The 26,485-nt window shown below is 44.7% G+C and overlaps 1 protein-coding gene across 1 annotated transcript in view; it reads right to left on the reverse strand.

Moving 5' to 3' along the window:
- The window catches only part of LOC119252178 (patr class I histocompatibility antigen, A-126 alpha chain-like), a 354,426-nt gene that overhangs the window by 94,140 nt on the left and 233,801 nt on the right, over nt 1-26,485 (reverse strand). The window lies entirely within an intron of this gene.

Below are 26,485 nucleotides of genomic sequence, written 5' to 3' on the forward strand. Positions count from 1 at the left end.
TTCTTCTAGGTTGTTTGAGGTTATCCAATTTATCGACATATAGATATTTAGTATTGTCTCATTATCCTTTGTATTCCTAAAGTGTCTGTTGTGACTTCTCCACTTTTGTTTCTAATACTAATACTAATAATACTAATACTAATAATGCTATTTATTAGAGGTTTTCCCCCCTTTTTTCCTTATTGAAAGTGTAGCAAAAGATTTGTCAATTTTATTTTTTCAGAACCAGCTTTTGGTTTCATTGAATTTTTTTGATCTGTCTTTGATTTCTGTGTCATTTCTGCTTTAATTTTATTTCCTTCTACTGTCTTTTGGTTTCATTTGTTCTTCTAGCTGTTTTAGGTGTAAAGTTAGATTCTTTCCTTGACCTCTTTCTTGATTCTAGGTATGGCCTGTATTGCTCTGTATTCCCCTCTTAGTGCTGCCTTTGCTGTGCCCCACCAATAAGCTGTCATTTGTCTCAAGGTATTTTTAAATTTCTTGGTTACTATTCTCCTTAACCCATTTGCTTTCCTCCTTAACCATTTCGTGTGTGTTATTCAATCTCCATGTATTACTTTCCCCCTCTGGTTTGTTTTTATGGTTGATTCTAGTTTGATACCATTGTGATCAGAGAGATATTCATATGATTTCAGTCATCATGAATTTATTGACGCTTGTTGTGTGACCAAGAAGTGGTGTATTCTGGAGACTATCCATGTGCCCCTGACAAGAATATGTATTCAGCTTTTTTGGCGTGTAGCGCCCTATGAATATCTGTTCAGCCCACATGGTCTAATTCCTCACTTAAAGCTACAGTTTCCCTGAGTTCTGTCAGGTGGATGTGTCCTTGATGAAAGTGGGGTATTGAATTTCTTTATCACTATTGTGTTGCTGCCAATATCTGTTTTCAGATTTGTTTATAGTTGCCATATATATTTTGCTGCTCCTTTGTTTGGTGCATGTCTATTGATGAGTGTTATGTCTTCCTGATGTAGGATCCTTAATCATATGATGTTCATATGATTATGAATTGAATTCATATGATTATGAAAAGTTCTCTTGCTACCTTTTTTGCTGGAAGCTTATTTTATCTCATATGCAGACCCCTGCAATTTTTGGGGTGCACCGTTTTCTTGTGTTTTTTCCAAGAGCTTTTTTGATCCTGTCTCCTGGAGTCAGCATAATGTTGGGTTTTATTTTTTGGTGCAACCAGTCACTCTGGGCCTTTTTGTTTGGTAAGTTCCATTTACATAAAGGGTGATTACATGATGAGTTACTACTGTCCTTTTGTCTTTAGTCAAATCCAGCCAAGAAATGTGTGGTATCTGGAGAGGGTGCTGATGGCTCCACAGTCACTGCCTCATAGGTCCCCTGGTCAGTTTGCAGGATGGTGTCAGGCGGGAGGCCCAGACATTAGCCAGGTGGCTGGGATTAGACCTGGGCACTACCATAACCTCCCAGTCTCCATGTCCTTATTTCTGAAAGGAAGTGGGGGAGGGGTGTCAGGACAATATCAATACCCAATTCACAGAGTGCTGGGGAGGAATCCCTGAGGTCACACAGAGAAAGTAGCTGCTGAGGTCATGCAGTCGGCCTTCCATCAGCTCCCTGAACTATTTCCGTTCCTGTGCCCACATCTGGCTTTCAAGACCCAGCTCCCATGTCCCCTTCCTGCTGAGGAAGGAACATCCCTGGCTCTGCCCTTGGCCCCCTCTAACGCAGGCTACTGAAGCCCCTCTCTCCTCACATACCCCAGTCTGCAGGTCTCCAGGTGATTCTCTGTGACCTCAGCACCCAGTGGAATATGTTTCTAGGCAACAGCATGCATTGGGATAGGGAACCCGAAATGCCCTCTGCAGGTCTGTGTCACAGAGTCACCTGGGATTTGTTTAGAGAGAAGTTCCCAGGCCTGTCCCCAGAGGCAGAGAGTGGGCTCCTGGCTGCCCAGGGCTGGGGAGGGGAATGTGGGGGTGGTGCCCATGGGCCCAGGCCCAGGAAACAGGGGTGTTGTGGTGATGGAGATGTTCTCAAGGTAGAGTATGGGATGGTTGCCCTGCTCTGTGCTTACCAAAAGGACATGAGAGTTGAGCCTTCAACAAGTGACTAATAGTCGTAAATTATATCTCAATTAAGTTGCTTTAGAACCATATTAAAAAATGGGTCTACAAGTTGCCCTGTGTCTGTCCTCCACTGTATCCACATTGATTTCTGTGGGGCAGGAAACTGCTTCAGGCCATGAGGAGCTGAGCACAGATGGCTTCACTGCACAGATGCTCTCAAGGAGCCTCCGCTGCATGGTTCTGAGTCACATGATGAGATGCTGATGTCATGCTGCTTATGTGATGGAAGAGACTTTTAGGGGCCTTGGGTGGGAGGCAATCTATTTTCATGTGGACAGAATGGGAATAATTAGCATCCACACGGTCTTCTGTGTTTGTTTTCAATTTTCCACCAATTCTGTGATACACAGGAGGGGAGACAGTTCCACCCTGAGTGTGTCTGACTTGCTGGCTCTTCCTCATGAGGAAATAAAGCAAAAGGGACTTGCCACGAAAGTATCAGGCTCACAGGGGCTGAGACTTCCCACCCAGTCCCCCCCCAGGTCCCTCTTTGGGGTAACTCCCTGCACATTGTGGACACTCAGCTAAGGGGACACCCACAGGACAAGGAACTGAGGGTTTTCTCCAGGAGCCACATGCATGAGCTCTGAGGCAGGTCCTTCCACGCTGATCACGGCCGTTCAGATCTGCCAACATCTCATCCCCATCGCAGCCTCGTGGGACCCAGAGCTGGAGCCTCTGAGTGAGGCCCCTCCTGCTGCCTCACCCCAGAGACTGTGTCAGACGCCAGATCTTTGTGGTTTAGCTGATAAGTTTGAAGTGGTTTGGTACAAACTGTTACCGGAAACCAGGTTCTCAGTGGTGGGAACGGCAGGACTGTGGTGTTTTCCACCTGCTGCTCCACCACAGGCAGATGTGGCAGCTGCTCCTCAAAGCCCAGTCACTGCCATTTGTAACGGGCCACCAGGTGTGAGCTGTGAGCTGTCACCAGATTGGTGCTAACCGATCCCATGAGACTTGTGGGTAAAAGGATAAAAGCCAGGGTTGGCTGTTGCTGAGGAGCCCCTCCACCCTCCCTCGAAGGAAAGGAGAGGAGGACCCCAGCCCTGAGAGAAGAGGACAAGGGAACCCTGAAGGAGAGATGACGCCAGAAGCCCCTGAAGAAAAGAAGATGGTTCCAGCCTCCGAAGAAAGAGGAAAAGAAACACCAGCAGCCGCCCTCCGAGGAGTGAGAGAAGCTGAAGGACTCTGTCACTAGCTGGGCCTTGGACCTGTCTCTGACATCCCCTGAGAGGAGCCCCAAAGGCCCTGGGCCTGGCATCTCAAAGAGCTGTGTGTTGCTGGTGTAACCCAACCACTCACAAAGAGCTTTTAACACTAGGCGTCTCTGACACCACCTCTGTTTGACCTGTTGTGGCCATCACTACTGGCCGGTGCTGTCCAGCACCCCTGTTGACTGGTGGCGACCATCACTGATGCTCCCTCGTGAGGCAGCTGCCACTTGTGGGTACAGTGAGATCTTTGATTCCCTATTTGTAAATAAACCCCATGGTGGTTGTTCCTGGAGCCTGAGGTCTCTTGCAATTGTGCACACAAGTGAGACCCACAGACAGTGGCCTGTCCTCATACCAGGCACTGCCCTTTGTTGGTCTGTAGCTCCTGGTTTTGGTTTTGGGCCTTTTGGCCTTTAGGGGCTTTTTGTTGGCTCCCTGGTCTCAGAGCCTGGGCAGAGGGTGGCCGTTCCTTCCATGCGGCCTCCTGCCCTGTGGCCTCTTCGTGGCCCAATCTGTCCCTGCTTCAAACCACTAGAAAATTCAGGCAATAAAGTGATCAGTGGCTGTTTTCTCACAAGAAACAGGGGAGGCCAGAGCAGCTGGAGTGACAGTCAAGGTCCTGAGAGAAATAAGGTGTCAAACACGAATTCTATGTCCCCTGGAAGTGTCCTTCAAAATAAAGGTGATAAAAAATTATTTTTACTGTTTATAGATTCCATTTAATTTTGCTGCTCATTTCTTTTTCTTCACACAATGCCCAGAGCGGTGTCTGCAGGGTCACGGCACAGAGGGGCTGTCCGCAGCCTGGAGCTGTGAGCAGGGCTGGCTCTGACCCACTTGCAGGGAGTGGGGCCCTGGAGCCCCATAATCAGCCCCCAGAGCTGGTCCTCCAGGGCAGCCCAGGCCTTGCTCTGCCCTCATCTTGGCTCCCTGAATCTCCCTGACACCCCAGCATTGGAGAATTGTGGGGGATATTCTGAAACAGGATGGCGGCCTCCCCTTAACCGTCTGTCTCCCCATCTTTCTGCTATCCGCCACATCAAGACAAAACTTATAAGACCTTTTGCCAGAGTCCAGCTCCGACCAGGGTAGGGTCCCGAAGGACGAGATGGTGTTGGTGGAGATGAGGGAATGAGGGAATGGGGGAATGAGGAGACATTGACACTCGATCAGGTGACAAGTATCTCCTACCGATAGCCTCAGCGGAGCTTTGTTTATACATCAGAAATTTGTTATTTGATCATTACATCATGCAGTCACGTGATTTTATTTTTACATTCTCTAGAGGTTATTTTTAAATTATTAACAGTGCACAATCTTTACTCAAATTTCCTAGTCTATGATTAACCTGATTACATTTTTTCTTTGAGTGAAGTAAATTTCTCAGAACTAGAAACAAGAGCTAGACAGAGTAGGACTTATGTGGTCAAGCTAGTTAACTACACAAAGGTCAAGCAGGCATTGTAAGATCAAAAGGCCGCTTCCTAGTTTGTTCCCTGGGACAATGGGTCCCCCTGCTGTGGGAAAGTATGTGGTGCATTTTTTTCAGGCCAATTTGTCCCTGGGGGGCCTCAGTGCCTCCTCTTGTGAGGACTTTTACCAGGCTTGGTTCCAATAGTTCCTTCAAGCATGATTTGTTAAAGATTTTAGCATTGCTCATGGTAGATGATTTACAAATCAGGGGACATAGAGAAATATTGGAAATCATCACATTATCAATTATGTTGGAATGTACATTTTTCAAACTGCTGGAGTGTGCGTTACCGAAACTTAGCATTAACGTCAATACTCATAATGTCATTTTAAAGCTTTATAGAAAATTTCCATGATTGTGAAAACTGCCATAAACAAATGAAAGGAAGTAGTAGGAGCCAGCTGCAGAGCTTCCTGACTTTTCAGGAATTTCCCCCATGCCCAGATCTTGTCAGACAGCATGAGTAGCATGGCCCAAGCCAACCTTTCATGGAAAGGAACTTAAATACAATTAGGGTATAACACAGAAAAGGGAAAGAATAAAGTTTCCAAACCAAGCACCCAAAGTTACTCATCCCCTCATGGGTAAATGTTCAGCCAAACAGGGTTGGCCCAAAGCAGGACCCGAAAGCCTGTCACAGTCTAGAGCACCTTCCCTCGGGGACCCATAAAAAAGGATCAGAAACAAGCAAGTCTGGAAGGAAAAGAGAAAAATCACGATAAATCTGCCATTGACACCTCCCTGCGGTCTCTCGCCCACGTCTGTGTCACCCAGTCCAGGACCAAGAAGCACGTGCAGCTTCTTCACGTGTCTCTCTGCTCCACGTGCCTCCCCCAGGTCTCCTCTTGGCTCTTTCCTTTCTTCACTCTCCTCTCAGCTTCTCCTCCCTGCTCAGCAACACCCTCCCTTGGGTGGGGCAGGAACCGGGATCCTCCCCTGGAGACCCCCCTGTTACAGTTCTCTGGGTCACCGGCATGTGTGTATGTGTGTGTGTGTGTGTGACACCAGCCCTGCAAGGACAGGCAAGGCCCTGGATGTGCACAGTTCCCTGGGAAGTCACAGGCCAGCACTGCTGCATCTCCCCAGGTGAGAGAGATGCTCTCAGCCCCCCAATGAGAGCCCCATGTCACCCACATAGACCTTCCCTCCACAGTGTCCCCTATACTGCCCCTTTCCTGCCCGGTCCTCTCTGGCTCCCCACTGTACCCCTATCTGGCTCCCCACTTTCCACCCCCATCCCCTAATGTCCCCATTTCCATCCTCTACTCTCTTTTCCAGGAATCTCCCTATCTTCCAAGCCAGTGCCCTGGGGCTCTCCTAGGTCCCTCCCCTCCTTCACAAAGGATGGAGAATATCAGGTGATTCCCAGGAGGAGGAGCTTTCCTCCTTGGAAGCAGAAGAGAAACAAATTACAGGGACCCTGGGATCTACGTTTCCATCCCAAGACACTGAGGTGACCTATATATTTGGGGATTTGCCCAGAACCTAAGAACCAGTTGTGATGTCCTGGAGATCTGGTTATCTTCTAAGTCCAAAGTCACCAACTGGCTAGGAAATATGACACTTAAACGGACACAGTGAACAGGGACAATTTGTTTAATAAGTGGTGCTGGGAAAACTGGACCACCACATGCAAAAGAATGAAACTAGACTACTACCTCTCACCAGGCACAAAAATCAACTCAAAATGGATAAAAGATCTGGACATAAGAAACTGTAAATTGTATAGAATACAGATAAAACACTATAAAACATACATCTCAGTAACATCTTTAAAGACTCATCACCCAAAGCAAAGAAAATGAAGGAAAAAATAAACACCTAGGATTACAGCAAACTGAAAAGCTCTGTACAGGAAAAGAGACATTAAACAAAACAAAGAGAGACCCCACTGGTTGGGAAAAAAATCTTTGCATCCGTACAACTGATAAGGGACTGATCACAAAGATATACAAAGAGGTGACGAGACTCAGCAAAAATGAAGTAAACAATCCAGTCAAGAAATGGGCAGAAGTCGGCCTCCCTGGTGGCACAAGAGGTTAAGAAGCAACCTACGAAGCTATCCATAGCCTCTGCACCACGAGTTCGATCCTCAGGCAGGGAGCTACCCACATGGCGCAGCAGACTTCTCCTGACTCACCCACTGCTCCCCTTGGCTGTATATTTCAGTCAGTCTGCCTGTTCTGTTCCCCACTGTGTCTCTGGTGAATCCTCTCACCCTCCACACCTCTGGCCAGTGGCCCAGTTCTTGTATGCATAAATAAATAGATCATTAAAAAAATGAACATGTAAAATATATATAAATAACTTTTTAAAAATGAAAGGAAAAAAACCCCAAAACTGACACAAGACTTGGGCGCCCCCTTGTGTGCAGATCCCTAACCTGCTGCTGGGAGAGAGCCTGGCACAGGTCTTGGGGAGCTCTGGTCTCCTGTGCTCAGCCCTGTGGCCACACGGGGGCGCTGCCGCGCTGTTCCGGATTCTGGTGGAGCCGCCAGGACCGGGCAGGGGCTGGGTTGGGCAGAGTTGGGGGTCCTGGAGGGCGGCGGCCTGGGGCTGAGGTGCTCTGTGAGGAGCCAGAGAAGCAGGGCTCACAGGAGAGGAGACTCCGGAGCCCGCCCTGTGTGTGAGGTTTCCAGCTCTTCTCCCCAGGACCCCTCCCTCCAGTCCCTGGATAACAAAACCTGGGAACACAGGAAAGTAGATAGAATTTTCCTTCTACAACCTATTAAGTGTTGAAGGTAGTTTAAAGAAAAAATTAAAGAATACTGTTAGATTTACAGAAAAGTTGCAAAGGTAGTAGGTTCTGTTAGGGGGAGAGGATGTCCTGAACAAACCCCACAAATAGGTTTTATGGCCCCCACCCCCATCCCAGACCAGAGAGATCCAAGACACCGAGGACTACTGATCCCACCAAGGACTCCAAAAGAAGAAAACAACGCAATCAAAACGAGAGCTAAACAAGCACTTCTCTAAAGAAGACACACATGTGGCCAATACCTACATGGATAAATGTTTGTCATCATTGCTGTCAGGAAAATGCCAATTGAAACAACGAGATACCCCCTCACTCCTGTGACAATGACCCAGTATAGGGGGAGGAGGAAAAGGAACTCTGGTACATTGTGGGTGGGAATGGAGACTTGTCCTGTTAGTGGGCAGAACAAGGGCTTCCCCAGATCCTCAAACCTGATCAATCTAAGTAGGTACTGTTATTGGTTATATAAGACAAAACATACTATAGTGGGTAAGACCTTTAGTAGAAAAGAATGATAATATAATTCATGTGCAATAGAGAAAGAGAAGATAAAGAATATAGTTAAAATAGTTTCCAAATGAAACACCCCAAGTTCCCGTCCCCTCATGGGTAATGCCCAGCCAAGAAGGGTTGGCCCAAAGCAGGACTGCTGAGGCCCAAAACCTGCTACAGTCTAAGGCCCCACTGGTGGGGACTCCCAGGAAAGGGGCAGGAAGAACCAGGAAAGTCTGGAATGACAAGAGCAAAATCAAAATCCACATCAAGATAAAGGCTGCCATTGTCATCCTTCCCTGGATCTCTCACCCACGTCTTTGTCTCTTTCAAGTGTTTCTTTCCATGTTCCCCCAGGTCTCCGGCACCAGCCCATAGCTCAGAAGCGAGCGAGGTTTCCCTGCACATGTCCCTCCGCTCCATGAACCTCCTCCAGTCTTCTTTCTCCACCTTGTTGCTTCTGCCTCCTCTTTAGCTTCTCACCCCTGGTGGGCTCCACCCTTCCTGGGGTAGGGCAGGAGAACTGGAACCTTCCTTTCCTATGGATGGCACACTGTTACAACCCCACTCCTATGGAGAACAGAATGAAGGTTCCTTAAAATATTCAAAATACACCTTCCACATGGTTGGGCATTCCATTCCTTGGTATCCAAAGGAGGTAAAAACACTAATTCCTGGGCCTCCCTGGTGGTGCAGCAGTTGAGCGCTGGATTGCGAAGCTGCCCGCAGCCTCTGCAACACCAGTTCGATCTCTGGTTGCTCCCGGGCCACCGGAGGAGGGTCCCACATGGTGCACAGACCTCTCCCACAGCCCGCTGCTCCCCTCAGCAGTGTACTTAGGTCCTTCTGCCTGCTCTGCTCCCTGCTCTGGCTATGGTGAATTCTCTCACCATCCCACGCTTCTGACTGTACCCAGTGCTTGTATAAATAAATAAATCTTAAAAAAAAAAAAACACTAATTCCAAAGGAAATGTGTCTGCTATGTTCACTATAGCACTGTGCACAATACCCAACTATGGAAATAACCTAAGTGCCCAATGACAGATGAGGACAAAGGAGAGGTGATAGATAGACACGGGGGAATACTACTCAGCTATGAAAAAGATAAAACCTTGAATTTCCAGAACATGGATTGATCAGGAGGGAATGATGCGAAGTAAAATACATTTGAAGGAGAAAGCCAAGTACTAGATGATTTCATTCATATGTGGAATATAAAGAACCAAAGCAGAGACAGATGACACTAAACCAAAACAAACTCTAGAACTATGATGGAGAATTGAATCTATGGGTAAGGGAGGATGAGAGTAGGACACAAAGAATGAAGAGGGCCTCATGGACTGTGGTGGAAGACTGTGGGTGCCCTTAGGTGGGTGTGATGTGGTAACAAACATCTGAGAAGGGTGACCCTGTGCATCTGAACACATGCAGTATGTAAACTGATGTTGCCTCAGTAGAAATAATACAGTAATGAGGGAAAAAAGAAAATTAAAAAAAAAAGGGACATTGTCTCCATCTATCACTGACCTCAGGACTTTGCCTTCGCCTCATCACTGTAATGCAGGGTGAAGGGCTGGTTTCCCACAAGGGCAGAGGCAGGAGGTGCAGGGACTCCTGGGGCTGCTCAGACACTGCTGAGTAGAGACACTGCAGAGAGGGCGGCTCTGAGGGGACCAGAGACAGAGGGTCAAAGCAACCCCAGTGCTGAGTGAAGATCTGGTTCCCAAGGAGAGGGGAGTGTGTGTGTGTGTGTCTGTGTCTGTGTGTGTGTGTGTGTGTCTGTGTGTCTGTGTGTCTGTGTGTGTATGTGTAACAGGAGAGACAGGGCACACAGTGGGAGGACAATTACACATCAAGCCCAGCATAAATGAATTCAAATCCCACAAAGAGCAAAGAATGTCAGGACAACACCTCGATGGCAAAAGTTCCATCAAGAAGCTATTTTTGAGCAGGTCTTGAGAAAGCAAAGGATATGAAGAAGAGGAGGAAGTTTAGAAATATGTCTTGGTTGGACTGAGCTGGAAGGAGCTGGGTAGGACCCTGCTCTGGACCCCTTGCTAGGATGTGGTCAACTAATATTTGACAAAGGAGCAAAAAATATGCACTGGAGCAAAGAAACTTTGTTCAATAATTGGTGCTGGGAAAACAGGGGGTTGCTACATGCAAAAGAATGAAGCTTGACTACTACCTCACACCATGCACAAAAACTAACTCAAAATGGATTAAAGAACTAGACATAAGACCTGAAAGCATAAAATATATAGAAGGAAATATAGGCGAAACACTACATGACATACACCTCAGTAACATCTTTAAAGACACATCACCAAAAGCAGTGATAGTGAAGGCAAAGATAAACAGCTGGGACTACATCAAATTAAAGAGCTTCTTTACAGTCAAAGAGACAGTAACCAAAACAAAGAGACTCCCCACTGATTGGGTGAAAATCTTTGCACACAACACTAATGCTAAAAGACTGATCACAAAAATCTACAAAGAGCTGAAAAGTCTCAACAAAAGCAAAGTGAATAACCCATTCAAAAATGGGCAGAAGAGCTGCCCATTTCTTATAACAGTGACAAGAAATTTCTCCAAAGAGTTAATGCAAATGGCTAACAGGCATATGAAAAAATGTTCAATATCTTTTGTAATCAGAGAAATGCAAAACAGAAGTACAATGGGATACCATCTTATACTAATGAGAATGGCACATATTAAAAAACTAGTAACAGGGCCTCCCGGTGGTGCAGCTGTTGAGGGCTGGTTTGCGAAGCTGCCCACAGCTCTGCAGCATGGGTTCGATCCCCGGCTGCTCCCCGGCTACCAGAGGAGGGTCCCACATGGCACGCAGACCTCTCCTGCCGCCCACTGCTCCCCTCAGCAGTGTACTTCGGTCCTTCTGCCTGCTCTGCTCCCTGATCTGGTGCTGGTGAATTCTCTCACCCTCCCGTTCTTCTGACTGTACCCAGTGCTTGTATAAACAAAACAAACAAACAAACAAACAAGCAAATTAATTAATTAATTAATTAATTAATTAAAAAAAAAAACTAGTAACAGGGCCTCCCCGGTGGTGCAAGAGGTTAAGCACCACACTATGAAGCAATCTGCAACCTCTGCAGCACGAGTTCAATCCCCGGACAGCCAGAGAGAAACCCACATGGTGAAGCAGGCCTCTCCTGACTCACCTGTTGCTCCCCTCAGCAGTGTACTTCAGTCAGTCTTTCTGTTCTGTTCCCCACTCTGTCTCTGGTGAATCCTCTCACCCCCTGCATCTCTGGCCTGTCCCCGCTCTTGTATGCATAAATTAATAAATCTTAAAAAAAAAAAAACTAGCAACAACAAATGTTGGCGAGCATGTGGAGAAAAAGGAACTCTCCTGCACTGCTGGTGGGAGTACAAAACACTTTTAAAAGAAATAGAAGACATCAAAATGGCCACTCTACCAAAACCAATTTTTACATTCAGTGCAATTCCAATAAAAATCTCAATGACCTTCTTCAAAGAAATGGAACAAATATTGATGAAATTCATATGAAACCACAAAAACAAAAAAACAAAAACTCAAATAGTGAAAGCTCTCCTGACTAGCAGGGAGGAGAATAGAGGCACTACATTCCCAGACTCCAAGCCATACTACAAACTGTTATAAAAAAAACAGCATAGCATTGAAACAATAACAGCACACACACCAATAGAATCAAAATGAAAGCCCAGAAATAAAACCACACTAATCTATGACAAAGGGACAAAAAATATACAGCGGAGTAAGGAAAGCCTCATCAGCAAACAGTGCTGGGAAAACAGGACTGTCACATGCAGAAGAATGAAATGAGATTACTACCTAACACCACACGAAAAAATCAACTCAAATGCATGAGACTTGAATGCAAGTCCTGAAACCATAAAACTCGGTAGAAGAAACATTGGCAAAACTCTCTGTGACATTAACATCAGAAGCATCTTAGAGGACTTCTCTCCTGAAACATGGAAAATAAAAGAGACGAGAAACAGCTGGGACCACATCAACCAAAAAGTTTCTATACGGCCAAAGAGACAGTCACTAAAATGAAGAGACACCAGATTTAATGGGAGAAAATATTTGCACATCGTACTACTGATAAGGGACTGATATAAAATAGCTACAAAAAGCTAACACAACTCAAAAAAATACCCAAACAAACAACCCATTTATAAAATGGGCCTAAGAGCTAAAAAGATACTTCTCCAAAGAGGAAATACAAATGGCCAGTAGGAATAAGAAAAAATGTTCAACGTCACTTATAATCAGGGAAATGGAAATCAAAACCACAATGAGATACCACCTTATACCTGTAAGAAAGGCCCATATTAAAAAAAAAAAAAACAAAGCTGGGAACAACAAATGGTGATGAGGATGTGAAGAAAAAACTGTCTTCTTACACTGCTGGTGGGAATATAAACTGGTGCAACCACTATGGAATGCTGTGTGGGTTTCCTCAAATTATTAAAAACAGATCTACCATATGACCTAGCAATTCCACTCCTATGAACTACTCAAAACACAAAAATACTATATCAAAAGGAAGCCTGCACTCCTTTTTTTATTGCAGCACTATTTACAATAGCTGAGATATGAAAATTACCCAAATTCCCCAAAACAGCGGAATGGATCAAAAAATTATAGTGTGCAGTCCTAGCCCAGAAGGGGAGCGGAAGCCCACCGACGCGGCAGACCGGGCACACTGGGAGTGCGAGCCGCATTGCCATTTTAGAACAGGGACATTTCTTCAGTAAAAACTGCTTGAAAACTGCAGAAGGCTCCCGGAGGAGCCAGAGGGGAGCTGAGAAGTTCACCCAAGATACCGGCCAGTACCAGCAACACAGTGTCCCAAAGCATATGGCAAATTAGAAAACAGACAGTAGGGAGCAGAAAAACCACACGCAACCCAGCAACTCCTCAGGAAAAAAAGCACACCACAAAAAGAAACCACACCCCCAGATTACAACAACAGTAACTTGGAAGAACTTCTGAGCCTTCCAGAAAGAGAATTTAAAATTGCTGTGATTAAAAAACTGACAGAAGTCATAAAGGAAAACAATGATAAGGGAAAATAATCAACAATCAGAAGAATGAAATTGAGTCCCTAAAGAGGTAAGTAAAAGAAATACAGGAGATCAAAGAATTAATGGAGGCGCTAAAGAACTCTGGGAAAAGCAATGAAAGCAGAATAGATGAAATAGAAGAATGAATAAGTCCTCTTGAAGACACAGAAATAAAAATAACCAAAACAGAAAAGGAAAGAGAAGTACAAAGGAAAAAGAACGAAGAAATACTTCAGGAACTATCTGACTCCATGAGGAAAGGAAATATAAGAGTTATAGGAATCCCAGAAGGAGAGGAGAGAGATGTAGGAACAGAGAAAATATTCAAGGAGATAATTGAAGAGAACTTCCTAATATGAAGAAGGAGCTGAAAATTGATACACAAGAAGCAAGAAGAATGCCAAACTTCCACAACAAAAGGAAAAATACAGCAAGACACATAATAGTAAAGCTCCCAAGAATCCAAGACAAGGAAAAAATAATGAAGCTGACAAGAGGGAAGAAACAGATAACATTCAAAGGAAAACCAATCAGACTGACATCAGACTTCTCCGAAGAAACACTACCTGCAAGGAGAGAGTGGAAGGACATAGTCAACAGACGCCAAGAAAACAGATGCCAACCAAGAATACTCTATCAGCAAAGCTCTCCTTCCTCTATGAAGAAAGAATAAGGACCTTCCCAAACAAACAGAAATTCTGGAATTTCATTATGACTAAACCCCCACTCCAAAAAATGCTATAAGGAATCCTAAAGCCAGAACCTCAGAGGGACAAATAACAACGAAAGACGGCCAAAAAAAAAAGTTATTAAAGGAATAAATAAATAAAATAAAAGGAAAGACAAACACAATGGCAAATACAGATGCTAACATATCAATATTAACTCTAAATATAAATGGACTGAACTCGTCAATAAAAAGACACAGAGTCACAGGCTGGATTAAGAAACTAAACCCAACCTTTTGCTGTCTCCAGGAAACACATTTAGCTACAAAAGATAAAAATAGACTCAAAGTTAAAGGATGGAAAACAATCCTACAAGCAAATGGACCAAAAAAGAAAGCAGGAACACCTATACTTATATCAGATAAAACAGATTTCAAACTCAAAAAGATAAAAAGAGACCCCAACGGTCACTACATTATGATCAAGGGGACAATACTTCAAGAAGAAATAACACTCATTAACATATATTCACCAAACGAAGGAGCACCAAAATATATCAGACAACTATTGTCATCTCTGAAAACAGACATCAGACAAAACACATACGTAGTAGGAGACTTCAACACACCACTATCAACAATTGATAGATCAAGGAGACAAAAAATAAGTAAAGACACTAAAGCTCTAAATAAGGATCTAGAGCTCTTGGGCTTAACAGACATCTATAGAACACTAAACACAAAAAAATCTGAGTACACATTTTTCTCAAGCACACATGGATCATTCTCCAGGATTGATCACATACTGGGATACAAGACAAACATCAACAGATACACCAAGATTGAAATCATACCAAGCATCTTTTCTGACCATGAAGGCATCAAACTAGAAATAAACCATAAAAAGAAGGCAAGGATCTCTCCTACCTCATGGAGATTGAAACACACACTACTGGAAGACCACTGGACTAATGAGGAGATCAAAGAAGAAATTAAAAAATCCTTTGAATTGAATGACAAGGAGGACACCAATTTCCTAAATGTATGGGATGCAGCAAAAGCAGTAATGAAAGGAAAATATATAGCAATAGAGGCTCACATCAAGATACAAGAAAGAACTCAAAGAAACAACCTAATCTCGAAGCTCAAAGATCTAGAAAGAACAACAACAACAAAACAACCCCAAAACCAGTAGGAGAAAAGAAATAATAAAAACCAAAGCAGAAATAAATGAAATGGAAACTAAAAAAAACAATCCAAAAGGTCAATGAAACCAGAGCTGGTTCTTCGAAAAAATAAATAAAATAGACAAACCCCTAGCCAGGCTCACAAAGGAAAAAAGGGAGAAAGCACAAATAAACAGGATCATAAATGAAAGAGGAGAAATCACAACGGACACAGCAGAAATCAAAAGAATAATCAGTAACTACCATGAACAGTTATACGGAAAAAAGTTCAACAATCTAGAGGAGATGGACAAATTCCTACAACTCTACAATCACCCAAAGCTAGATAAAGACGACATAGAACACCTAAACAGACCAATTACAAGCAATGAAATTGAAATGGTAATCAAAAACCTCCCCAAAAACAAAAGCCCAGGACCTGATGGATTTACAAATGAATTCTACCAAACATTCAGAGACAAATTAGCGCCTATCCTTCACAAACTCTTCCAAAAAATTGAGAAGGAAGGGATAATACCAAAAATATTCTATGAAGCAAACCTTACACTAATACCAAAACCGAACAAGGAAGGACAACACAAAAAAAGAAAACTACAGGCCAATCTCCCTAATGAACACTGATGTGAAAATCCTCAATAAAATTTTAGCTATCAGAATCCAACAATGTATCCATAAGGATACATTCAACAAGGATGGTTCAACATCGAAAATCAATCAACGTTATCCAACACATCAACAAAAAGAAATATAAAAACCATATGATAATATCAATAGATGCTGAGAAAGCTTTCGACAAAGTGCAACACCCATTCATGATAAAAGTCCTTGAAATTCTCGGGATACAAAGAACATACCTCAACATCATAAAGGCCATATATGACAAGCCCATAGCCAGTATCATTCTCAATGGTGAAAAGCTGAAAGCATTTCCATTAAGATCTGGAACAAGACAAGGATGTCCACTCTCACCACTGATTTTCAATATAATACTGGAAGTCCTAGCCAGAGCATAAGACAAGAGAAAGACATACAAGGAATCCAAATAGGAAAAGAAGAAGCCAAACTATCACTACTTGCAGATGATATGATAATATACATAGAGAACCCCAAAAACTCCACAGAAAAACTAATTCAACTCATCAATCAGTTCAGTAAAGTGTCAGGATACAAAATCAACACGCAAAAGTCAGTAGCCTTCCTATACACAAACAATATATCTGAAGAAGAAGAAATCAAAAACACCATCCCTTTTATTATCGAAACAAAAAAAATCAAATACTTGGGAAAAAATCTAACAAAAGAGGTAAAAGACCTATACAAAGAAAACGATAAAACACTGTTAAAAGAAATAGAAGAAGACACAAGTAAATTGAAAGACATCCCCTGCTCATGGATTGGAAGAATAAACATTATTAAAATGGCCATCCTACCAAAAGCAATATACAGATTCAATGCTATTCCAATCAAAATTTCAATGTCATTCTTCAAAGAAATAGAACAATTATTGATGAAATTCATATGGAATCACCAAAAACCCCAAATAGCCAAAGCTCTCCTCAAAAAAAAAAGAGGGAATGGAGGCATCACACACCCAGACTTCAAACTATACTACAAAATCCATAGTCATCAAAACTGCATGGTATTGGAACAAGAACAGACATACAGACCAATAGAATCGAATAGAAAATCCAGAAATAAACCCACAGATTTATGGTCAACTAATCTTTGACAAAGGAGCAAAGACTATGCATTGGAGCAAAGAAAGTTTGTTCAATAAATGGTGCTGAGAAAACTGGGTCGCTACATGCAAAAGAATGAAGCTTGACTACTACCTCACTCCATGCACAAAAACCAACTCAAAACGGATTAAAGAACTAGACATAAGACCTGAAACCATAAAATACATAGAAGGAAATATAGGCGAAACACTACGTGATATGCACATCAAAGACATCTTTACAGACACATCACCCAAAGCAGTGATAGTGAAGGCAAAGATAAACAGCTGGGTCTACATCAAATTAAAGAGCTTCTGCACTGCAAAAGAGACAATAACAAAAACAAAGAGAAACCCCACCAACTGGGAGAACATTTTTGCACACAACACTAATAAGAAAGGACTGATCACAAAAATCTGCAAAGAGCTGATGAGACTCAAGAAAAACAAAGAAAATGATCCAGTCAAAAAATGGGCAGAAGAGCTAAAAAGAAACTTCTCTGAAGAGGAAATGCAAATGGCCAACAGCCATATGAAAAATGTTCAACATCACTTGTAATCAGGGAAATGCAAATCAAAACTACCATGAGATACCATCTTACACCAGTGAGAATGGCACATATTAAAAAAAACTAGCAACAACAAATGTTGGCGAGGTTGTGGAGAAAAAGGAACTCTCCTGCACTGTTGGTGGGAGTGCAAAGTTGTCCAACCACTATGGAGAGCTGTGTGGAGATTTATTGACCTACTAAACATAGAGCTTCCATATGATCCAGCAATTCCACTCCTAGGTATTTACCCAAAGGACACAGAAACATCAATTCCAAAGAGCACCTGCACCCCTATGTTTATAGCAGCACTGTTTACAATAGCTAAGCTTTGGAATCAACCCAAATGCCAAAAAATAGATGACTGGATCAAGAAGATGTGGTACATATACACCATGGAATATTACTCAGCATTCAAAAAAGATAAACACATGCAATTTGCAGCAACATGGATGGTGCTGGAAGGGATCATGCTCAGCAAAATAAGCCAGAAAGAAAAAGGAAAATACTGGATGGTCTCACTTATAGCAGGAATCTAGAAAATTTAAATAAGGGATCAGGAAAATGAATAACTATACGAAAGTGAAAATCAAAATCAACATACAACTATGAACCAGAGACACTCTGTGGGGGATGAGGGGCGGGGAGGGGAGGAATTGGGGTCAAAATAAGGGGGTTGCAATTGTATGGGGAATATAAAAATAAAATGTATTAATAAAAAAAAAGTTATAGTGTATTTACACAATGGAATACTACTCCACAATCAAATGGATAAACTGCCATTTGTGGCAACATGGATGGAGCTAGAAGGGATTATGCTAAGCAAAATAAATCAGAAAGAAAAATATATAAATATCATTTGGCTTCACTTATATGTGGACTACAGAGAAATCAAACAAAGGGACAGGAAAAAGAAAAAACTTACAAGCTGGCCATAAATCTAAGGCATTCAGCAGGGAACGGGGAAAGAGGGTGAAAATAGGGGAAGCAAGAGCACAGGGGACTGTGATGATAGATCACAGTGGTGAAAAACTATGGGGACTAAGCCTGAGAGGAGAATCAAACACTGTACAAAAATTAACAGTGTAAGAAAATAAGTAAATATTTAATTTTTTTTTGTTTTAAAAGAAGTGCAAGGAGTCAGTCTAAGACAGACCACCAGCCTCTGTAGATTCCTGCATTTGGGAGGGGCCCTGGCCAGGTAGTAGGTTGTTAGGCATTGAAGTTCTTCTGGCCCCAGTCTTATGTCCAGATACAATGATTCTGCCCAGCTGGGAGGCCTGGGGCTGCCACCTATGGGTCCTGGGAACTCCTCCCTGACCCTTAACCCCTAGGTCAATATTGAAGATCAAAAAGTTGATTTGGGTCCAGGATCACCAGGCCTTTAACTTAAGAGTCAGGAGTGCAGGAGTGAGGCCTGAGGGACCCAGAGGGCATCTCTTGGCCCAGGAAGGGGACGAAGAGAGAGGACACCAGGTTCTGGCTCCAGGTATGGAGAGGGGGAAGGGGCCACTCTCCGGACTCCAAAAGGTGGGTGGTCTCACCCTGGGCACCTTGGGTATGGGGTGTGGACACCTGCCCTGGAGCATGGGGATGGGGAGACACAATCCCTTTTAGGGAGAAGTGAGTCGGCAGTCACTGGCCCTTCTCCTGGCTGATCCCCTTGTGGCTACCTCAGACTCCAACTCCTTCCACCCCTGCCCTCTGTGCTCCGAACATGGAGTCCAAGGCCTGGGCCACTGCTCCTGGTGTAGGGGCTCCTGGTGCCTGAGACGGTGTCCAGGGCCTGAAGGATGTGAGCTGAGATGGACTCAGACTGGGCTGTGAGGTCCCAGCACAGGGAGGGGCTGTCCCCAGCAGGCAACACAGGCCTTGGGCTCCCCCTCTCTGGGCTCCTTGATTCTCCCTGTCACCCCAGCATAAGGGCACTTTGCTCTGCAAGAGGGAGCACTAAATTACCCCCTTTATCTTCTTTTCCCTTTCTTCCCTGTGTGTTTGAATTTTACCATCTGTCTATGCATAGCGAAGGTCTTACACTAAAGTAAAGTTTCCCAGCTGATCACAAAGCGGCCTCTGTGTGGTCACAGCCCAACTGACAGCAGAGACTCTCCCAGCCCCAGCCAGAGCCCCTGGGCTCTCCCCACACAGACCAGCCCTCCCACCCAGGTGCCCACTAAGCTGACCCTTCCCTGTCTCCTCCCCCTCCACTACTGTCGGCCTCCCTCCCCTAAAGCCCCTATTTCCTCTCTCTCCTCACTCCTCAAGGAGCCTCCCCCTCTTCCTGGCCCATGACCCTGGGGATCTCTCCTCCTGGCCCTCTTCCAGCCCAGCCTAGGGATGGAGGGATTAGTGCTGATTCCCTGGAGGAGGAGCCTTCATTCCTGGAGTCAGCAGCTGGAACAAGTGACAGGGACTCTGGGTCAAGGTGACATCCCAGGAGACTGAGGGCACCTGGTATGTTTGTGGGGCCCACCCTGGTATTTAGAGTCAGCTGTTATGGCCTGGGGATCTGCACCTGCCTGAACCAAAGTCTGTGGTGATTAGCTGACAGGGACCATCACCTCAGAGTGTATTAGGAAACAGGTCAGATGCAGAACCTGAAGTTGTATGGGGCTCCCCCTTATGTGCACAGCCCTGTCCTTCTGGGAGACCCTGAGAATCTGGGAGATCACAGGGTTCTCGCCTCCGTCCTTCGCCCCGTGACCACACGGGGGCGCTGCGGCGCTGTCCTTGTCTGGCAGCCAGGGGAGAGGCTGGGTGTGTGTGACTCAAGGCTGAGAGGGTGAGCTGGGTTTAGCATCACTGGGGGAGGGGGTGAGATGCCCTGTGAGCAGCCTTGGCACCAGGCTGGGGTGGGGGGAGTGGGGAAGAGGAGAGGAGGCTCTGGAGCTGCCCTGTGTCTGAGGCGCCATCTACTCTTCCCACAGCCTCTCTCTGCAGCCCCTTGATGACCACACCCTGGAGACTGCAAAGCAGATGATTTTCTCTTCCACTCCCTGTTCCTTTCCTGAGGGCTACATTCTAATGTTTTTATTTTAAAATAATATATTTTGTAATAAATTTGTATTTGGTAATAAATAAAATTTGGTACAAGATCCCTGTATATCCCACACCCTTTTCCCTGTTAACATGGATATCTCTATCTTATCTGTACAACTAATGGGACAATAGTCACATGTTATGAATAATCCCCATACCTGATTTAGGTGTCATTAGTATTTCTTTTTGCTGTCCCAGGCTCCCATCCTGATGTCACATTAAGTCCCAGTCATGTCTCCTGAGGCCCCTTGGCTGAGTCAGTCTCTCAGACTCTCCTTGGTTTTGATGGTCTTGGCATTTAGGGGAGCGCTGCTCAGGTGTTTGTAGAAGGGCCCTCAATGTGAGCTTGGCTGACTGGGGTGATGGGGTTGGGGAAAAAACAGAAGCATGAAGGGCCCTTCTCAGCACAGCACCCTGGAGAGTCACCTGCACTTGATTCTCACTGATGATGTCACCTTCCCCCATTGGTTGAGGTCGGGTCTCCACTTCCTCCCTGGGAAGTTCTTTCTTTCCTGGGTGGCTTTCCACACAGCAGTGGTTGGAAGGAGTCACCATGTGGAGGCCACACTTAAGGGATGCTCTACTATAAACATTTGTGTGAAGGTTTTGTGAAAAAACAAAAGTTTTCAGGTGAGCTGGGTGAATACCCAGGAGAGTGATCAGCAGGTTTTAGGGTAAATCTGTGTTTCACATAATAAGAATTTGAAATTGCCAAATCTCTTCCAAAGTGACTGTGTGATTTTGCTTTTCCTCTGTCAGTGAATGGGGGTCCATGTTGCTCCCCATGCTGGTCAGCACCTGGTGCACAGTGTCCCCCCTTATCTGAGGTTTCAATTTCCAAGGCTTCAGTTTCCTGAAATTATCCTAGGTTCAAAGTTTTTTCATAATTAGATATTTAGAGAGAGATCACAATCACACAGATTTTATTACAGTACATTGTTGTGATTTTGATTGTCCTGTTTTAAAGTTATTGTTATTATTGACATGGTGCCTAATTTATAAAGTAAATGTATCATATGTATGTACGTGCAGGGAAATCTTTGGGTATAGAGGGCTCCATACTATTGGTGGTTCTGGTATCCACCGGGGGTCTTGGAATGCATCCCACATGGATGTAGGGGGGTCTGCTGTACTAGATTTGGATTTAAGCCATATTATACGTGTGTATTGAGTGTCCTTGTTGCTTTAATTTGCACTTGCATTTATATATGTCTTTCAACATATGATGTCATGTTTCTGTTCATATGCCTAGTTGCCGTCAATATAGCTTTCTTGGAAACCTCAGAGTTTTGCTCAATTTTAAAAAGTTATCTGTTCCTTGTTGAATTATAAAAGTTCCATGCATATTCTAGAATATATATTATATTATAGTCATATTTTGCAAATATTTTCTCCTGGTCTGTGGCCCCAGCTCTTTTGCAGACCTAACATTCACATAGGTGCATACATAGACTTTCCTGGAAAGAGAAATGAGGAGTTGCTGACTGCAGTGGGTTCAGAGTAGAGGAGACTTGGTTGGCTGAGGATGATGTGACTTATGTATTTGTGTATGTTCTTGAGTACTTATGAATCCTCTGTGTGTGCATAAATAATAACAAATATTAGTAATTATCAAAATCATTTATTATTAAAAATAAATTGTACAACAAACCCTGACACTATCAAACACTTGGCAGATCCCCCTCAGTCACGTGTTCTCAGGCTCTGACCCTCTACTCCAGGACACGCCATCTTGTCACTGAATGATTCTGCCTTAGAATTTCTACCTGACCAAGGTGGGCTTGATGGATGGACACCCCTTCCCACTGAAAGAGCTAAAAATGTGAGATATGTGTGAGATACAAAATTATTTTCTTAAAAGCGTTAGAACTTACAACATAGTAATAAACACCCAGAAGAGAAGGGTGAGAGTCTTCATGGGCCTCACAGAGAACAGCATCCTGAGGATGGGAGGAGGGAGTGTGAGGGCCCTGCCCAGAGCAGACAAGAAGCCCAGCTCTCAGCTCTGCGCTGAACCTGATGACCAACAACCATCGTCTCTTTCAAAATTTAGGAAGACCTGGTATAGTCTGCCTATGATACATGTGTGCATATACATACATAGATATAGTAAAGTCCTTAGGATATAGTCTGTGTTCACTATAAAAAATATAAAATGTTGCAAACAAAGCATTTTCAGACCAGGAGGGAGTAAAAAACACTGTTAGCTGTTGCTCACAATGAGAAACAGAAAAGCACTGAAATGAGGCCTCAAGTGTGGAGATGACTCATCATTGTCAACCTTCCCCAGGCAGGGCCAGCACCTGAGCCCAGAGGAGAAGGGCTGCACAGGAGGGAGCAGGAGGGAGGGAGTATGGATGTGGACAGAGTCCACTCTGTCCAGTATGAAGAGCTGTGGGGTCCTGGCCAGGGAGGCTCAGGAAAGCAGGGAGCATCTCCTCAAGCATGACAGAAAGAATCTGGACACAAAGTAAACCCAGTTTCTGATGACATAGAGCACATATAAGTCACTTCTGCCACAATCCAAAGTGCTATGTCCCAAGGAAACTAATTTGTGTGAGGTGAATTAGAGGTGTGGGAGGAGGGCACTACCATCTTTACCAGAAAACATGAATGACAAAAACTATCATTCTTTAGATTTGATTAACCTGTACATACTTTCTAGACAATGAATGTGAGCTGTCCCTTTAAGAAAACCAACTGAGGGCTTCCCTGGTGGTGCAGTTGGTTAAGCACCTCACTGTGAAGCTGTCTAAAGCCTCTGTAGTGCAGGTCAATCCCACCTGGCCAGCAAGAATTCCACAGGGTGAAGCAGACCTCTCCTGTCTTGTTTGCTGCTCCCCTCAGCAGTGTATTTCAGTCAGTCTGCCTGTTCTGTTCCCTGCTCTGTCTCTGGGGAATCCTCTCACCCTCCTGCACAACTGGCCTGTACCCTGATTCTTGCATAAATAAATAAACCTTAAAAAAAATTAAAAAAAAAAAGAAAAACTGACAGTTGATAAATGATAGTAATTAACTGCCTTGATAAAGGACAAGCTCCAAGTGAAAACCAGGTAGTGAAAATTGTGTCTCATTGCTGTAAACTTGACAACTTCCTCTTACTTTTCTTTGAGGATCTTTGGAACAGAAAACATGTATGATTTTCAAAATTTGATTCTTGAATAGTTAACATAAAGATCATATAACCTGATTAAAAAATGCTTAGCTTTTTAAAATCATGTATTAATTCAAGATTAATAATCAGTAGAGGCCTATGGAATTAATGTAAGAGAACAGAAAACATTCAGTGATACTGTTCTACCACTCACTTTGCAAATAACATTTAAAAGCCACCACTTGTATAGTTTCAATTTATTGTAGAAGTGGAACAAAATTGAATAGTCACAATTATCTGAAAGTTACTTAAAATGCTCTTTTCACATATTTCAGATAGACTATCTTTTTTCATTGGCCCACCAAAACAAAGAGTAAATGCAGGAGAGAATATGACAATCCAACATTCCTCTAGTGAGACAGAGAGGAAAAATAATTGCAAAAATAGAAGCTCTGAAAGATCCACTCATGACACTGATTATTTTCATTAGAGCTGGAGACTAGGAACGCGAAGTCCAATGCACAGATGTTCCCAGGGAACCTGCGCGCCCTGCGCAGCTACTACAACCAGAGCAAGGCCCGGCCGCTCACCACCCCATCCCCGCGGACAGGCGGGGAACCCCAGACCGCGGATCCAAGTGTCACCCCTCGACCCAGGACGAGCCCGCGGGACGTTGCCCCGTGAGATTTCCATTTCAGTTTAGGTTTATTCCCGGCTGGAGGACGGGCTGGCGGGGTGACCCCGGGCTGGGGACAGGCTCTCACACGCTCCAGGGGAAGTGTGGCTGCGACGTGGGGCCCGACGGGTGCCTCCTCCGCGGGTACAGTCGGTTCGCCTACGAAGGCGCGGAGTACCTGGCCCTGAACGGGGGACCTGCGCTCCTGGACCGCGGCAGACACGGCCTCGCAGATCTTCAGGCGCGAGTGAGAGGCGGCCTGAGACGCGGAGCAGGAGAGGAACTACCTGGAGGGCAGGTGCTGCGCAGAGACCTGGAGATCGGGAAGGAGACGCTGCAGCGCTCAGGTAAGAGGGGCCTCGAGGTCTCCAACCCCCCTCAGGCCGGCACCGCGGGGAGGGTGGAGTCAGGGTCACAGCAGCGCCCCCTCTCTGGTCAGGGGAGGAGGAGGCCCCTGGGTTTCCTGATTGCCCAGAGGACCTCATTTCTCCTCAGAACAGTTAAGGAATCCAGTCTCTCCTGAGCCTGAGAGGAGACCAGCCCTCGCATCACCCTTCACCCAATCCTTTTGACCCGGCAGCCCTCTTGGGAACCATCAGTTTCTCCCTCAGTGTCTTTTTACTGGTCAGAGGACATTTTTCTGATCTAACTCTGCTTTTCTGAGTCCCCAGGTCAGGAGCAAAAGCCTGTGCTCTCCTCATTAGAGAACCGCGTCCTCCTACACAAAGTTGTCTCCCCAATTCTAGAACTTTCTAAGGAATAGGTATTATCCCAGACTCCCCAGACCAGGCTGGTTTCTAGATTTTGTACTTCCTCTTTCCAAACCCACTGCCCTGTCCATTCTGAGGATGGTCACAGGAGGGTTTTTTAGGGGTATGACACAAAAACACAAAGTGTGAAAATTCTCAGCCTTCTCCTCAGATCCCCCAAAGACACATGTGACCCACCACCCCACCTCTGAGCATGAGGTCACCCTGAGGTGCTGGACCCTGGGCTTCTACCCTGCAAACATCACCCTGACCTGGCAGCAAGATGGGGAGGACCTGACCCAGGACACAGAGCTGGTGGAGACCAGGCCTGGGGGGAACAGAAACTTCCAAAATTGGGTGGCTGTGGAGGTACATTCTGGAGAGGAGCAGAGATACACATGCCATGTGCAGCATGAGGGGCTGCTGGAGCCCCAAGTCGAGTCCTGACTTGAGGTAAGGAGGGAACATGGGCACAGAGCTTCTCAGGGGCATCAGGAGCCCTTCTGGAGACCTTCAGAAGGTCAGGATAAGGCCTGGGGCTCAGGGTCTCCCCTTCCAGTCCCTTCCAGTGCCCCCTCCTCAACCCACCGCCCCTACTGACTCCACCGACCCCACCGTGGACATCATTACTGACCTGGTTCTTCTTGGAGCTGTGCTCACTGGAGCTGCGGTGGCTGCAGCTGTGATGTGGAGGAAGAAACACTGCCGAAAGCCAGCTCCAGCAAAATGTGGTGTCAGGGGTTCCTGAAAAGATGAGATGGCCTCGAAATGGAGAGCTGAGGGGAGGGAGGAAATGAAGTAGATGAGGTAGTGAGGAGACCCTGACATTTGATGAGGTGCAAGTATCTCCTGCTGAGGGTCTCAGCAGGCCTTTATACAGCACAGCAGACAGTGAGATTACATCAACATAAGCAATGAAGCAAAAGAAAGACAATCATTACATATTTTTTCATGGGCATATGGAGACCCTCTTGGTCTCATACCAAAAAGGGCACTTCTTAGATCACCTTAAGAAAATCATCAGGACAATTAGTTTTCTTGGTGCAACTCATTTTCCCAGCATGATCAATTACCTAAGACAGCACAATATTCGGTAACAATTAATCATCCTTTCAAGCTTCCTTATACCGGAGTGGGCGTGGAAGTCCTATCCTATATTCTGTTACTTAAATCAACCTATCTCCCTAGCACACAAATAATCTAGCTAATTTATCAATTAATTCAAAGTGGCCTAAAGTAGCTCATCAAATCTATTTTAATTCTACAGAAGTCTAACTCTTAACTAGAAATGTCTAACCTCCACACAACCTGCAAACTATTGACCTTTGCATACAGCAGGAAATGTACTGCTGCTGCTGCAAACACCTACCCCCGGGGTTAAGCTATGGTTTCCAAGCACAGCTGGTATAGGGCAGCTTGTTCTCCATAGTTCTCAGGGCCAAAACATTTCTTTCCTAACTATACCTTTAGCAATTTTTACTTTCTTTTGTAATAATTCAAGCGTAAGAACAACAGGCCAATTAACGCTTTGGTACGAATTAGGTTTTCACAAGCCAATTTATAACTAACTTAATTTTGCATTAACCAAGAACAAACAGAAGAGTATTAGTAGGCATTGCTCTGGAAACTCCCTTATTCAGATCTTCTGGAAAGTGCAGAAACTCCCCTCTTTCAGGAGTCTCCCCC

This window comes from Talpa occidentalis, unplaced genomic scaffold (assembly GCF_014898055.3).
Source record: "Talpa occidentalis isolate TD23 unplaced genomic scaffold, MPIMG_talOcc4v2.1 talOcc4.2, whole genome shotgun sequence".
Taxonomy (NCBI): Eukaryota; Metazoa; Chordata; class Mammalia; order Eulipotyphla; family Talpidae; genus Talpa; species Talpa occidentalis.